At 45.1% G+C, this 14,093-nt stretch overlaps 1 long non-coding RNA gene across 2 annotated transcripts; it reads left to right on the plus strand.

The window, feature by feature from the left end:
* Positions 1 to 9,401: 9,401 nt before the first annotated feature.
* Positions 9,402 to 14,059, plus strand: LOC116583544. 2 transcript variants are annotated; one of them, XR_004282774.1, is made up of 3 exons: positions 9,402 to 9,453; positions 9,535 to 9,693; positions 14,013 to 14,059. It is a non-coding gene; the product is annotated as an uncharacterized LOC116583544 (long non-coding RNA). The 2 variants fall into 2 exon arrangements; XR_004282775.1 differs by lacking the exon at positions 14,013 to 14,059 and adding an exon at positions 10,819 to 10,854.
* The last annotated feature ends 34 nt before the right edge of the window (positions 14,060 to 14,093 follow it).

The raw sequence follows: 14,093 nt of genomic DNA on the forward strand, positions 1-14,093 counted from the left end.
TTATGTTGTTGCCTCCCTTCTGCGTGCAGGTGACCCACAGGTGGTCTTCCTGGTGGATCCACAGCAGGAAGGTCTTCTTGTCACAGTGGTGGATGCCGAGGCCAGGGGTGAAGGCGGCAGGGCTTGTGGAAGAGGAAATGGCCCTTGATGAGCTGCTGTCATGCTCTCGAGTGCACAATACGTGCGTGCCAGGTCTCGGTAGAAACTCTGTCAAGCCTTGACTTGAAGGCACTTAACTTGAGCCCTCCCTTTTTTTACTTAGTGAGTCTAGCTGAAGGTTTGTTGATTTTGTTAATCTTTTCAAAGAACCAGCTCTTACTTTCCTTTTTACTGTCTTTTTAGTCTCGATTTATCTCCACTCTGATCTTCCTTCCTTCCTTACTAATTGTGGGCTTCATTTGCTCTTTTTCTGTTCCTTTAGCTGTAGTGTTAGATTGTTTATTTGAATTTTTTCTTGTTTCTTTAGGTAAGCCTATATCACTGTGAACTCGCTTTATACTGCATGCCCTAGATTTTGGGATGCTGTGTTTCCATTTTCGTTTGTCTCAAGGTTGTTTGTAATTTCTTCGTTGACCTATTGGTTGTTCTGTAGCCTAGTTTTTACTCTCCGCCTATTTGTGATTTTTTTCCAGTTTTCTTTTTGTAACTGATTTCTAGTTTCATTCCACGGTGGTCAGAAAAAATACTTGATATTATTTCAATCTTCTTAAATTTATTGAGTCTTGTTCTGTGTCCTAACATAAGAGCTATCCTGGAGATCGCTCCATGTGTCCTTGATAACGTATGTTCTCCTGCTTTTGGATGGAATGTTCTGTATATGTCTGTTAGATCCATCTGGTCTAATGTGTCTCTGAAGTCGACATTTCCTTATAAATTTTTGTCTGGATTTTTGTATCCATTGATGTAAGTGAAGTATTAAAGTCAGTAAATTAAATTAAAGTCAATGAGGTAAACTAAAGCGCTATTACTGTACTGCTGTCAACTTCTTTTAGGTCTATTAGTATTTGCTTTTAATACTTAGGTGCTCTGAGTTGGCTGCATAAATATTTACAAGTGTTGTATCTTCTTGCTGGTCTGTGTGGATCCTTATCTCTGAAGTGAGTCTCTCGCAGGCAACGCATGGATGGGCCTTGATTTTGTTTTTTGTTTTTTTTTCTTAATATTTTATTTATTTATTTGACACAGAGAGGGATCACAAGCAGGCAAAGAGGCAGGCAGAGAGAGAGGAAGGGAAGCAGGCTCCCAGCTGAGCAGAGAGCCTGATGTGGGGCTCAATCCTAGGACCCTGAGATCATGACCTGAGCCGAAGGCAGCCACCCAACAACTGAGCCACCCAGGCGCCCCGGGGCCTTATTTTTTAATCCATGCAGCTGCTCCTTATGATTCAGATTGGAGACTTGAGCCCAGTTGTTTCAGATTTGTAGATCCCAGAACTGCAGTCCCACGTGGCCACCAGAGACAGGCGCTCAAAGCCAGCTTTGGCGGGGCCACCATGGAGTGGGGTGTGCAAACAGGGGAATAGGGTGCTTGCCCCTTGGGCTTTGACCAGGCTGTGGTGGAGTGGTGCACAGAGGCCAGGCTGGCCTGGCCAGCTGAGGTGGGGCCCCAGGAGCAGCAGGTGGGGGAGGCTTGCCCCTACATCCCCGCCGTGCTAGTGGGTTGGAGGGAGAGAGCAAAATGCTATCTGTCAGAGCCGGGGTAGAAGGAGAATTCTAAAAATGGTGCCCACCAGCTTCTCTGTCCCATAGAATCCCAAAAGGCTCCCGCCCTTCTGGCATATGCTTTCAGATGAGCGAATGGATCTCCTTTACTTATGGTCTAGGTGTTTTTCAAACTGCAGCTCCCATCCCATGCTGGATCCCAGGGCACGTGATTCTGCCCCCCACAACCCCCACGACCACCCCCCCCCCCCCAGCCCTTTAAAAACCAACTCCATTCCCTGCAGCCCTATGGTTTCCTGGATGTAGGCCTGGTAGGTTTTTAAAACCAGAGGTTTTGAGGGCTTTTCTCTTTGGTGTGTCTGCGATGTGTTGGGGTACCTGATGTGGGGCACAAGGCCCTGCTCCTCAAGAAGGTCCCTATTTGTGAGATCTCTCTTGACTGCAAGCCGCCGCAGTGAGGTAGGAATTTTGGGGAGACCATGGCTCGGCCTCTTCTACCAGTCTGGTGTTGCCCTTTGTTATCCTTTGTTATGGAAGAGCTTGTTCAGGTAGTTTTCAGGTCTTTTTCAGAGGGAACGTTTACATATGTAGCTGTAGATTTGTTCGTAGGTGGAGGAGGTGACTTCAGGGTCTTACTCTGCCAACATCTCAACTGCCTTCCTGCTAGTTCACTCTAGCAACTATGCTAATGCCTAAATTTGGGAGGTAGAAATCAAGGCAGTGGCAATAATTTTCAGGATTTTTTTGTTTGCTTGTTTTTGTTTTTGTTTTTGACATCAGTGTCAGACCATGCACATATTTGGGCTGAGAAAATATCCTTTTATAGTGATTTCCAAATTACAGAAATCAGGATGCCTGGATGGCTTAGTCCGTTAAGCTCTGCCTTTGGCTCAAATCATGATCCCAGGGACCTGGGATCAAGCCCCACATCAGGCTCCTTGTTCGGTAGGGAGTCCGCTTCTCCCTCTGTCTGCTGCTCCCCCTGTTTGTGCTCAACCTCTCTTTCTGTCAAATGAATAAATAAAATCTTTTTAAAAAACCCAAGTTACAGAAATCAAACTGTTTGTGACCACATTTTAAAAAAATGGCACAGATAGAAAAGGATAAAACAGATATGAGTTCATTGTAGGCTGTGAAGGTGAGAATTATAGTGTGTATATGTCTAATGGATTAAGAGGTAAAATACATTTCTTACTATGAAAAGTGCTTTAAAGAAAAGTTTGAAATTCAAACTTTAAATCAATGAGTTGTTTGAGTTGGGGAAAATATGATCACTAAATGATGAGTAAGCCATTGAAATGCTTCTGAAGTTCAAATCACAGTGTTTAGTCAAGAAGCATTCCGTAAACTTGTAAACTGGTTAAAATCCAACCTCTACCTGTTCCTAACAGTGTGACTTTGGACCTTTATTTCCTTATACATGATATGGGAATAGTAGTATCCACTTCATAAAGTTGTTTCAAAAATAGAAAATGAGTTAATTATGTAAACTGCTTAGAAGATTGTCTGGCACCTAGTAAGGACCGTATGAGTATTAGTGATTACTATTTTTATTATCGTAGTTGTTCTGTGATAAGCGCCATGGGAGAAGAAACACAGACACTATCATTTAACCCAGACCAAATATGAGTTTCAATACATGCAGTACTTTGTACTTTATCTAAAATGGAGTCTGGCTAGCTGGCTTTTAAGCAGAAGCACCCAATGTCTTTGAAAAAACAACAAAAAAACCAAGGAGCACCTGGGTGGCTCAGCCATTAAGTATCTGCCTTCAGCTTGGGTCCTGATCCCAGGGTTCTGGGATTAACCCCACGTTGGGCTCCCTGCAAGGTCAGGAGTCGACTTCTCTCTCTCCTACTCCCCCTGCTTGTGTTCCCTTTCTCCCTGTGTCTCTCTCTGTCAAATAAATAAATAGTTTTTAAAAAAACAACAAAAAGGGACGCCTGGGAGGCTCAGTGGGTTAAGCCGCTGCCTTCGGCTCAGGTCATGATCCCAGGGTCCTGGGATAGAGTCCCGAATCGGGCTCCTTGCTCAGCAGGGAGCCTGCTTCTCTCCGCCTCTGCCTGCCTCTGCCTGCTTGTGTGCTTTCTCTCTCTCTCTTTCTGACAAATAAATAAATAAAATCTTTAAAAACAACAACAACAACAACAAAAAAAAAACCCCGAAACAACAAAAAAAACCCCAACAACCACCATCTTCCTAGCTGCTTCTACATAAGATCATGTGGAATCATTAGAGGCTCTATTTTATCTGGATAGGCAGGTTTTTTTTTTTAAATGAAAAAGTTTTTCACTTTTAAAATATGAATGCCCATAAGCAGAATTTATACTCTCCTATTTACCCCAGTCCTTATCACTTCTTATTGTCTTAGTTTAGCCACTTGGTAATTTATATGACCTGTCTGACCCCCAGATGCCTTTGAGTTTTAAAATTTTTGCTAAAGATGGAAATGCCTATAACTTTCCCACTCTGAATATTGTTGTGCAACATCAGCTCTTTAAACTGAATTAAAAGATTTATTACTTAACTGTGCTTCCCCCTTCCCTCCATGTCTCCTGGCATTTTTTTGCCTGGGATACAGACAGAGAAGTGGCCCTGGCTGGTAGAAGGATCTTATCTACCTGTCTTGTGGAAGTCACTCTGAAAGGAAATGGCAAAAAGCGTCTAGGAAGCACATATTTTGGCAGGCACAAAGTCACATACATGTATCTAAGGGCCACGTCAGACATGTGTTCTGAGCTCCAGAACTCTTAAGATGGCAGGTAGAGGAGGTGTGGAAACGTCCCGTATTTATACTGCAGCCCAGAGTACAATCAAATCTGTGTCACTTGGGTGTGTTATGGGCCTCGGCTCATTTTTAACTAGGTCTTAAATTTATACAGCGCCGTTCTCTAAAAAGCCATGTTACACATACTGGATCTAAAGCATCACCACCCCACTCCTTTAGAGTGGATAAGTGGGTGGCGTATGATCTCGGGAGGATATAGCCACCAAATGGCGGCTCAGGCTAAAAATATCTAAGGTGACATAGATGTAAAAGCCATGATTTTCATCTCGTCCATGCTAAGAGCACAGAGATTTGACTTTTCTGGTTAATCTGATAGATGCACGTAGCCCAGACCTATGCCGGTTGGCCATCCCTATTGACAACATTTGCCATTTCACTTAGGGCTCTCTAAAGACTCCCAGTGTCTGCTGCTCCCTCAATGGCCATTAAAGTCACTGAGGAGAAAAAAAGATCTCCGGAAAATACACTGTGAATAATGGCAGCAAGAGAAGAGATTCCTGGTTATAGCCCACTCACATATTTTTGAAATGTAGGTCAGATCTAGAGGAAGTGAAAGAAACTTCCTGTTGAATTTTCATTTATAGCATGTGTCTGGAAATCTCTAAATGTAATTTCTTGGTGTAAAATAAACTGCAGAAATCTGGGATGTGTCAGTCTGCTTTATGTTTATTGAAGCCATTCTATTTGAAGCTGAAATGTTGTAAAATTATATAGTGGAGTGAACAGCTACAATTAGTTTAACAGACATGACTGTATTCCTCAATTGAAAAGCTGTCAGGACCTCAACAATCAGATACAAAAAAGATCCAGGAATCCCATAAAATCCTGTCTCCTAGGAAGGATAACATTTCTCTTTGGTTACTACACATCTTTGCGTTTTTTCACTAGTTTGGCCCCATTTTTTGTTAAAAAAGGAAAAAAAGAAAAAAGAAAAAGAGAAGAAAAAGAAAAAGCTTGTCCCAGAAAGAAACACTCACAAATAATGTTTTTAAAAGTTTGAACTGACTGGGACAACTTGGATGTTTCGATGACTCCAACCAAGCTCAAAATAAGAAGAATTTTGGAAAAACTGTAAAAATGTGATCAGTCATCACTATGGCATGACAGACATCCACATTTACCTTATCTACAGTCTTCCTTGATTTTGGATTTTTCTAAATTGAGATGAGAACTCTCTTAGTTGTTAAAGTAATGGTACTCGATAAATGCTACTTAGTGATGATAAATATTACTCGATGTCCCTTGTAGCAAACACTGTTGACCGCCTTTGTAATAACAGCAGGAGCTCTGACTTTGTGGTTGTGCCCACCCCGCTTCACGTGAAGGGGCTTCACATGCTATATGATGGTCACTTTATTTTTCCATCTGGGGAGGGGTGAATGATGATTTCACCGAGCCCATCATGATAATCCCATTTTCCTTGTCAGTGACTGCTTTAAGGATGGTCTTCTGGGGCGCCTGGGTGGCTCAGTGGGTTAAGCCCCTGCCTTCAGCTTGGGTCAGGATCTCAGGGTCCTGGGATCGAGTCCCGAGTCGGGCTGTCTGCTCAGCAGGGAGCCTGCTTCCTCCTCTCTCTCTGCCTTCCTCTCCGCCTACTTGTGATCTCTCTCTGTCAAATTAAAAAAATAAATTTTTTTAATTAAAAAAATAAAAAATAAAAAAGGATGGTCTTCTGCCGAATAAGACATATGCAGAGCTTGGGACATTTCCCTGAGGTGTCTTCTCTTCTTTTGGAGGCTGTTGCATCTGAATAGGATGCCAGGGAGCATGGTAGCCATTTTGTGACCCTGTCACAAAGCCGACATGTTGAGAGCAGAGACATGCAGTGACTCTAGGTCCTCCATAGTACCATTAAACCATCAAACCCTGAAGAAACCTACACTGAAACTTTCAAAAATGTGGGATAATTTTTTTTTTTTTTAATTTGTTAGGACTCGCTGTTACTTGCTTTCCCAGACACCCTAACTAATACTGCAGCAAAGAAAAGATCTCTATAATGCTGTTGGGAGTAGAGCCTTCTGCTTCATAGACTGAGCTAAGGCTTGGCTTCTGGGAGACTGGAAAGGCAGCATAATATTGAGCAAAGAGCAATGCACCTACGGCCAGAAGAACTAGCTCTAAATCACACCTCTTATTTATTTTTTTTAAAGGCTTTTATTTATTTATTTGTGAGAGAGAAGGAGAAAGAGAGAGCGCACACAAGCAAGGGGAGCAGCAGGCAGAGGGAGAAGCAGGCTCCAGGCTGAGCAAGGAGCCTGATGAGGGACTTTATCCCAGGACCTTGGGATCATGACCTGAGCCGAATGCAGACACTTAACCAACTGAGCCACCCAGGCATCCCAAATCACACCCCTTATTTATTATTTGTGTGATCCCAGGCAGGAAATTGAATCTACTTCAGCCTCAGATTAACAATGGTAACTCACCAGCTGGTGGTGAAGGTTAAATCAAGTAATAATGTGTGAAAGTCCACTAGATTGAGGAGCACCTGGGTGGCTTAGTGGGTTAAAGCCTCTGCCTTCAGCTCAGGTCATGATCCTAGGGTCCTGGGATGGAGCCCCACATGGGGCTCTCTGCTTAGGAGGGAGCCTGCTTCCTCCTCTCTCTCTCTGCCTGCCTCTCGGCCTACTTGTGATCTCTGTCTGTAAATAAATTAAATCTTAAAAAAAAAAAAAAGTCCACCAGATTGAGTCACCTTGAGGGCAAAGATTGCGTTGTGCTCTCTTCGTGTCCCTATCACACATTGGCTAGCATATAGTAGCAAATACATGTATATCGACTACTCTGGCTAGTGTTTTTCACATATGAAGTATTTGGTATGTTTTCACTTATTTAATTGTCACAATGACACTATATTATTACTCCCCTTTACAGATGAAGAAAAAGGCTCAGAGAGATGAGATCACCTGTGCAAGGTCATCCAGATAAGAAGGAATAGAGCCAGGATTTGAAAGGCAGCCTTCAGAGTCTAGGGTCTCAACTACACAATATTCTGCATGGTAGGGGCTCACGATTTATCAAATGGATGAACGGTACCTGGTAGGAGTTCAGTTAATGATTATTGTACAAATGGGATAACAATTTCCTTTTCCTAAAAAAGAATGTATTGTATCTTGATTTTTTTCTCTTAAAAAAGTTCTTTCACATTTAATGGGTTCTGTGACCATGGGTTAATTTGGGGGGAATTTGTCCGTCGTAATAAGAGCAGCCTACAAGGCAGCCACCGGCAGGATCAGACCCGAATGCAAGGACTAGACTCTTAGGTCAGACGAGTCTCTGAAATGAAGACTCCGCCTAGGTTCTTTACCTCATCCTCTCCCAAACTGCTTCTGAGAGCGTGTGCTGAAATTTCTCGTGGCTAGTAGAATATCCTGATCACACACCCATGACTAGTGGTAGCTAAAAATTAGTTATTGCAGTTTAGTATGCATCTCATTACTCTGCTGTGTCCTTCTACCCTGTGGCATGGCCATGTCTCAGTCCCCATCCTTGGCCCCCCAACTGCTCTGCTCAGCACACTGCCACCCAATCGTCACCACCACCCCCCCATCAAAATCTGTGGTCAGCCAACGGTCCTGAAGGGAAGATTCTAACAATGGGGTCAAACACATAAATGATCAAAATAATAAATTCCACACTGTGATACAGAATTGACTCATAGCTTACTGAATGTGTTCTCTCTCTGGACAATTAGTAGAAGGACATTTCTCAAATCTGAGAGATCAAGTTGACGGGCCAGTGGGAAAGGGTTGGTTTGGGAAGGAAGAGTGACAAATGACACTTTAGAAGGAGGATATCTACTCTTCTTGCCAGGCCATACATTTAGTTTTTGCAGTGTTCCTATCACTTCCAAAGTATATGGCCTTCATCCCTCCCTTTCCATGTTCCCTTTCCATTTCTCCACACCTCACTTTCCCCATCTTCTTAGGGAAGCAACAATTTCCATTGTTTTTCTGTGGTCTGTTATAAGACCCAGAATACCAGCCCTAGACTGGTCTTTGGGAAAACATTGCTTTGAAATCACTCCGTATTCCATAACTCACACACCTTATACATACAAAGAGAACAAGAAGTTTAGCAGTTTTGTAGAAAAAAGGGACCTAATAAACATTAAACTATAAGCTAGCACTGCCCAACAGAAATGCAATGCAAGCTGCATATGTAACTTAAAATTCTCTGGTGACCACATTAAAAAAGTAAAAAAAGACACGTGGAATTAATTTCAATCATCTATTTTATTGAACCCAATATATTACAAACAGAAACATTTCAACATGTAATCCCATAGAAATAATGAGTGGGATATGTATTTTTTCACACTAAGTCCTTGACTCCTCTTCTACACTCATGACACATCTCAATTCAGACGAGCCATATTTTTAGTACGATTGATAGCTACACATGGCTAGTGCTACCATATTGATAGTGCAGCTCTGTACTATTCATAGCTTCTCACATATTCTAATTTTTCCGAACAGTCACATATATTTTGCATGCATTTTGAACCAGTGTATTCAAACTCTCTTGCGTTCTTTCCCCCCGATGTACTCTATCTATAAATAAATGTCACATGTATTTAGATGTTGCATGCATTATGTATACTTAAATAGATAATATAGATTTATCTCTATGGTGGCTGTGGTCTATATAAATGACCAATCATTCCTAAAGTCAATCTAATGATCTTCTGTTGTGTCTCCTGATGACACGTTTGCCTCCTGGGCATCTGGGCAATTGATCACTCTGTTCTGAGTATTACTGCCACGAATGCCTTTTTTGAGAGTGGAATTCATTTTTTCCTCTTTGTCTCTCTCTCCCTTCCTTCCCTCTTAGTCTCTTGTCCCTTTCGGGATTATAGGAGTGAGGTTGAGCAACCTCCCTTCCTCAGCTGGCCCAGGACCGACCAACTTTCCACCATATGGTGCCGCGCGAGGGCATCTGCGTCTGCTGTGATAGAGGAAGGTCAGTGACCAACTCTGGGCCCATGGCGGTTAATTCATGAATGTGTGTAGAGAAGGAACAAGGGATGGTGGGGGGTGGGGGTAGACCTTGAAAGGTGTTAAACAGACAGTTTCTTTCCTAAAGGTTTTGCAGGAGAAAAGAAGAGCCCTTCATTTTGAAGTGTAATGAGAAGATGGAATAACAAAATAGAAAACACAGGCATGAATATGGATACAGCGCTCCACATGGCCCCGCTGACTAGAAAATGACAAGGGAAAGACTATCATGGCTTCTATTACAAAGGTGATGGGCTGGATGTAATTAGGGATTAATCTGAAATTTCTGGTACATACCCAGTGTCTTGGGAGCGTGACAAGCTGCCATCTCTCCAAGTTCCCCAGGAGGAGCAGTGTGGCTGGCTTAATGGGGGAGGGGGGTGTCGGGGGCGGGAGGCGGGGCTGCCCATAGCAAGCCACTTATCACAGTGCTAATGAACGGGGAGGCCTTCCAACGGGGGAACTGGAGTGGTGGTGTCACTTTCCCTTTGTTGTGTGCATATTAGCCGGCATCTCCGCAGGGGCAGTGACTTGTCAGCGAGGAGACCAGTTGCTAGGTAACCAGGGAATCTGAGGGAAGCCCCCTCCCCCATCCCCAGCAGAGGGCCAAGGGGGCTCCGAGAAGGATTTGGTGGTTCTAACAACTACAGCCTTGAAGATGGAAAGATTTGGGGTTACCCGAAGGAGTAGCAGGCTGCTGTTTGGGGCGGGGCGGGGAGGTGGAGTGGAACAGAACTGCTGTGACCTAAGGGTGGGAGAAGGAGGGAAGGTGGGGCCAGAGAATAAAGGAGGACAAGTATGAAAAAGGGAGAGAGGGAGAAGATTGTGGGGGAAGAACACGTCTCCATCATGAGAAATGACCTCATTATGGGAAAGGTACTAGAGCCTCCATCAACTCCGGGGGCCTCAGAAGCTTAGGACAGACAGTCTGTGCAAAAAACAGGCGAAGTATGGTCTTTGAACCAGCCACGTCTTGTCTGGAGACTTGTTGGAAACCTATCAAACCCCATCCCCTGCCTACTGGTTCAGACACCAGGTTCTAACAAGCCCTCCAGGAGATTCAGAAACACACCAAAGATTGAGAGCCACTGCCACAGAGGGCTTTTGGAGGGTGAAGAGGGGGGTGTCGGCGTAAAGACTGCTGCAGGCAAAGTTAAATGGGCAAGGAAAACTTTATGCAAGACTCCACAAAAAGGAGAGAGGTCGGAACAACTTAGTCTGAACTCAGCTGCCCTGCCCTAGAGAAGCCGAAGGTTTTTAAAGACTGGGGTGAGCTAGTGGCAAAATACTGGAGGGTGTTGGTGGGAGATGGGGCCGGGGGGAGTCCTAGTTCATTTGTGTTTGCTAATAAACTTCTCCTATTTTATGACAGGAGGTAGTTTTACAACTTGGAGCAAGAGATCCCCCTGAAGTCAGCCCCTGCCCTCCCACAGAGACTGGAGATGGAGAAATTATCTCCTTTGATGATTACATTTCAAAGAGATGGTCCCTAGTCCTAGGGAAAGACATTCCTGAGTTGTAAAATTGGCAAGAGACTTTAGAAAGGATTTATATACATCTCAAAGGGACAGAGAAAGAATTTACAAGTTTTCTAATGAAAATGCTCTAAGAAGAGGGAGGTCAGGAAGAAATCTGGAGTTTTTAGAAAAGCTGATGAGAATGGTAAGGCTGTCTTGGTCAGGGGGAAATACAGACGCTTGGCACAGTCAAGAGAAGGTTGTCCCCTTTTTGAATTGAATCCTTTCTTTGAATTCTTCTGCTTCTCTTTGTAATTTAACCCAGCACCGTACTACAGGCTACAGAGCCATAATGGAGGTGACAGAGATGAAAGGCAGCTTATTCTAGAAGATGTCGCTTCAGGGGGATGGGCAGGAGGGAGACGGGTGGCGCACGGACACGGGTGGGATGGGGAAAAGCCTTTTGAGCTGAGCCTCCTCTGTCTCTGGTCTGCTGGTCTCGCTTCTTTCAGGGGCAAACAGACTGGGACACACAGAGAGGGAGCGCAGCTTGTGCTTGTTTGGCTTGACTCTCTCTCAAGCTTTTCTGAAGTGCTGATCCCGTTTGCTTGCACCAAAGTGGCTGTGGGGAAGATAACAAGCCAGATGAAATCAGGTCTTTGCAAATGCTTGCGACTCCCCGTGGCCCTACCTCGGAGGGACTTGGTCAAGATGAACTGTCTTCCAATGGAAACCTTCATGCCTCTAACGGGCGCGGGGGTGGGGGGGGTTCCTGGGGACATGGCCGCCCTTTTATTTGAGCATTAGAAGTCTGGCCAGAAGGGCTGGCTTTCTTACCATTCCTATTGTCCACCGTGGCCCTGCTTCTTCCACATTCCTGGGGACTGAGCATGCAGCACTGATCGGGCTTGAACTATTACAAAGGACAACAGGCTCTCGTTAGTGACCTTTTAGATAACCTGCCTTTGGTGGGCGGGGTCTGGGGGGGGGTTGGTGGCGGTGGTTCTTGAAATAGCAAGGAGGCAGCTGTTCCTGGAAATGCAGCCAAGAGCTCTGGCAGTGGCTTTGGGTAATATGCTTTGGGAGACTGAGCAGCCCCTCTTTGCCCAGGTCTGGTCACCACACGCCCTGGAGCACCTTTGCTCAGCTAACCTGCCTCCGGCCTATGAGGAGCCAGGCTGCCAGAGCCACAGGTCTTGGAGGCAGGGGACGGGCTCATCTGGGTACCAGTGTCTGCTACAGCCTCCTGCTTTGTCAATTGCTTCTGGGCCACCCAAACGGTGGCATTTAGTAAATAGAAAAGCTAAAAAATGTCCATCATTATCACTTTATCTTGTGATCTTTTTCTTATGTGTTTCCTTGGACTGGGGGGGTTCTCAAGGCAGGGCTGAATCCCAGGTGGATGCGGGAGGCAGTGTGTGAGTAGGAGAACACAGGGCTTGTCCCTGCTGCCTGCCTTTGCTCCACTCTGCCCCTGCCTCTTACCATCTTTCCTTTCCTCCATAGCAATGTTTCTGGGGTCCAGACCCCCCAAAAGGTGTGCCTCTTTCATCACGGTCGGGAGTTTGAGAACTGCTCCCAGAAGAACTATCATAAGAGGGGCAATCTTGGTCATATTATATTCATTTAATAAAACAAAACCCAAACCCAAATCAAATAAAACCATAAAAAACTAAATTAACCACAAAAGGACATCATCTAGCGCGTGGTAACATTTTTTGCTTGTTTGCTTGAATTGCTAAGGATGCAACAAATGTAGGGACAATGCTCTTTTGTGACAAAGATCTACAAAATGGCCAAACGAACATTTTAGTCTGAGCGAAGAGATGAATGCAACTGCACATACCTAACTCACCAAAGAAATTATTTAGTGACGCTTACTGTATGCTTGGCAGGCACAGAACCGCGAAGAGCACATTTGCCTCCTGTAGGACTCTGTAAGTAAGATGCCCTATTGAGGAAAAGAAGCCCAAGGAGCCTGGAATTGTGTGCAGCCAAATAACATTTTCAAGGCTAACGGTTCTAACGATCTATTTAAAAGACACTATTTTAAATCCATTTAAAACAACTGTATGCGATTCCCATTTTAAACTGTTCGTCCCCGGGCATAACGAAATCTTCCTTATGCCATATAAACTCTGAGCACAGCTAAACCGAGGACCGATCTGAAGAAATCGGTTTTAGCCCTTCAGAGGAAAAGGCTGGAAACCAAACCGTATCCTTCCCAAGTGTCTTTACTCCGTCTAATTCTAAGCAGCAGGCCGGGAAGCGCTTGTAAGCATTTGCATTGCAAAGCAGGCTGGAAATTGGCCTTGTTGAAACAGGGGCTCCTCGAGAGGCCCCCTCCGTCTCCCACCCCTGGCAGCCGCGACCTGCCCCCGCTAAAAGAGGCTGACACGTGAACGTTGCAGCTGAAAAGAAGCCTTTGAGCAGCTCAACTGTTGAACTAATTAATGCAGTTCTCTCCCTTAGCAGTGAGAGGAGGGGGAGTGGGATTTGCGAGTGATACACCGCTTTGGGTCTATTATCCGCCGGCAACAGAGACGCAAGGTGCGCGTGCCCGGTGCAGTCCCGCCAAACGCAGCCCGAATCCCCCCTAATCCCGGGCGTTGCGCGGATCACAGCGAGGCCTTGGGCTGCAGGGCGGCCCTCCGTGGGTCGATACCAACAGGAAAGGCTCAAGCTGCTTTTGATCCTGGCAGAAATCGTAAGGAAAAAAAAAAAAAAAGTCAGCAACTCCCACTGTGGAACTTTTGTCGTCTAAACTGGGAGGTTTAATACCAATCGAACCTTTGAGAACACTACGTACGAAGTGACCTGAGACTAAGGCAGAGGGCTCCCGATGCAAACAACTGCCTTTGTTGGAGGTGGAGTGTTTGCCTCAGTCTGATGGCCGGACCCCCAAGTCCAGGGAATGGAGGCCCAGGAACAGCGGTTGGGGCCTACTTAGTAGGGGGTAGTGGGGATAGTGGGGGTAGTGGGGAGGGTTGGAGGGTAGTGGGGGGTAGGGAGGGGGGGTGGGGAGAGGTGGGCGGGGTGGGGAGGAACCAGTGTCCTGTTGTATGACAATCTGCGTGTCCCGTTTCTCCCCTTTTTCTTTCCCTTCCAGTTATGCCAACTAGAGCCAGACCTGTGAAAACTTGTGAAGAAAAATCCAGGTTTGGTATCCTGCAGTAACCTCCCCACTTGA

The sequence above is a fragment of the Mustela erminea genome, chromosome 2 (genome assembly GCF_009829155.1).
Source record: "Mustela erminea isolate mMusErm1 chromosome 2, mMusErm1.Pri, whole genome shotgun sequence".
In the NCBI taxonomy this organism is placed as follows: domain Eukaryota; kingdom Metazoa; phylum Chordata; class Mammalia; order Carnivora; family Mustelidae; genus Mustela; species Mustela erminea.